Genomic DNA, 2,681 nt, shown 5'->3' with positions numbered 1-2,681 from the left:
TTCCACTGAGTCTGGTTTTGACCATGCCTCAATGACCTCAGAGCTCTTAAAAACAGAAACCAGAACACGCCTCCAGAGTGAGGCAGCAAGTACAAGGAATGAGCCGGCGGGAAATAAACAGCAGAAAATAGCAGAGGAGGTAAAAAATAATTTTGAACATAAAAGATACAGAAGTTGCTTTTTAAAATCCTTTTATTTATGAGCATAAACGGAGAATTACAGTCATATAGTGAGAAGATCAGAAATACAAACCCAGATTAAGCCACAACACTTGCAGCGATGAGGAAATTGTGTTGCAACACTCAGTGGCATTTAAAACATTCTGTCGAAACACTTGAAAAGTCTTTTCCAAAATTTCAATTGCATTTTGAGCATGAGAAATAAAAAAACATGCATATTCTGTGAACCATCCTGCCAAGGGAATTTACTCGCAAGTCCTGCTTTACCTGTAATCACAAAAATGCCAGAAGCCATGTGAATACAGGTTCTTAAAACACTAGATAAAAAAATAACATTTAGGTAAAGGGCTTGAATGATGATATGGATGAAGACCAATACTATGGAAACACCTCTGCAAAAAGCCTCAGCTTAGACATCAAGATATAGTCTCCTGGGGCACCACTAGGCTTCGCACACCTGGTACCTGTCCCTCAGCTGGGCAGCACAGGCTGGTCTAGACTACCAGGCCATGTCTCAGCAGGCAGTAGCACTTGCCAGCTGGTGACTGTGTGCCCCACACTGTCCCCATTGGCCCCAGATTTGCTAGGGAACATGGAGGTGGCACAGGCATCCCTCAAAATAAATCTCCCTCTGCCAAGAACGGCACTTGAGTCTAGGGAGCAGGGTTTTGTGTTAACCACCACTATGGTCAAGACACCACCCATGTGGTAAAACAAATCCCAGTTCCTCTTTGGCATTCTCCAAATGAGCATATTAGGTCAATGAGGGACAGTTGCTGGGGTTACAGCTACAAAAATAGCATGACATTATGTCTGCTGCGTGGCTCAAACCTGCCACCGCCTTCAGGCCCTTCTGGGGTTCCTGAAGAAGGCAGCAGGGTGTTTCCTAGAATGGGGGTGACCGAAGCCCTGATCCTTCCTCCAGCAATGGACCCTAGAGACACTGTTTTGAGCTGATGAGTAACACTGGAGCAATGGAGGAACTGCTGCTGCTCAGCAGCCCCGGCCCTAGTGCAGGTCTGCAGGGTCCTCCTTGGCAGCTGCAAGTTATGGTTTGCTCCTCTCCACGTGGACAAAAACTCTCCTGATACCAGACAGGTCCTAGTATGGACTAGAAGTTTGGACTCTGAAACCACCTTCTGGGCAAAAGAAGAGGCCTAGGGCTGTTTGAAGGGGATTTGGTGTGGTGTTCTTTGTTTAAGGTTTTTCTCTAGTGGTTGTCCTATTTTGTTGCACCCAACCAAGCTTTCTCAGCACCCAGGCAGATGGCCAGATAGGCTGATTTGGAGGCAGACCAGAAAGAGCTAAGCAGGTGTTGTCATTACTACAGTTGTTCTGTCACCCAATGACTCCTCCCCATCTGGGGAGAGGAATCGGGAAAAGGAAAGGAGACCTGTGGGTTGAAATAGAAACAGATTTAATAAAGTAATAATAATAAAGCCCAATACAAATAGCAGTATTAATATACAGTACACAGAGTTCTACTAAGAAAATATAGTGGTTGCAAGCTGTGATGATCACAATGAATGGGGGAGTAGACCTTGGAAGTAGAACAACAGGCACAACCCTCCTAGGGTGTCAGCCGTCAAGGAAAGAGGGCCATCTCCAGCAAATCTGTGTTCAGTTCTGGGCCCCTCAGTTCAAGAAGGACAGGGAATTGCTTGAAAGAGTCCAGCGCAGAGCCACAAAGATGATTGAGGGAGTGGAGCATCTCCCTTATGAGGAGCGGCTGAGGGAGCTGGGTCTCTTTAGCTTGGAGAAGAGGAGACTGAGGGGTGACCTCATTAATGTTTATAAATTTGTAAAGGTTGAGTGTCAGGAGGAAGGAGCCAGGCTCTTCTCAGTGACAGCCAATGACAGAACAAGGGGAAATGGGAGCAAGCTGGAGCATAGGAGGTTCAATCTGAAGATAAGGAAAAGCTTTTTTACTGTAAGGGTGACAGAGCACTGGACCAGGCTGCCCAGAGAGGTTGTGGAGTCTCCTCTAGAGACATTCAAAACCTGCCTGGACACATTCCTGTGCGACCTACTCTAGGTGATCCTGCTCTGGCAGGGGGGTTGGACTGGATGATCTTTTGAGGTCCCTTCCAACTCCTAACATTCTGTGATTCTGTGAAACTCCTCAATTTACAGTAAGCATGACATTTATGGTATGGAATAATTTTGTTGGCCAGCTTGGGGTCATCTTGGGGTCAATTGCTCTGGCTCTCCCTCCCTCCAGCTTCTGTACCTGTTTAACTCAAAACTGCTAAACACCTTGATCACCACAGACCAGTTCTGGCCAAAAACTAAAACAAAGTATCTTATCGACTTTGTTCCCATTAAATCAAGTATTGTAGTCTTTGCAGAAATGCAACTTTCCTGATAGAATCCCAATAGAAATCTGATTCTACAATTCTGTCCCAGGAAAGCCAGGAAAGCAGACTGTAACCATTTTCTGGTGAGGCTATACTGTTTAGATCCAGAAGTTCTTGATGCACATACACATTTAAGAAGGGAAAG

This window comes from Mesitornis unicolor, unplaced genomic scaffold (assembly GCF_000695765.1).
Source record: "Mesitornis unicolor isolate BGI_N332 unplaced genomic scaffold, ASM69576v1 scaffold3728, whole genome shotgun sequence".
Classification (NCBI taxonomy): Eukaryota; Metazoa; Chordata; class Aves; order Mesitornithiformes; family Mesitornithidae; genus Mesitornis; species Mesitornis unicolor.
This window is presented reverse-complemented; position numbering follows the sequence as displayed.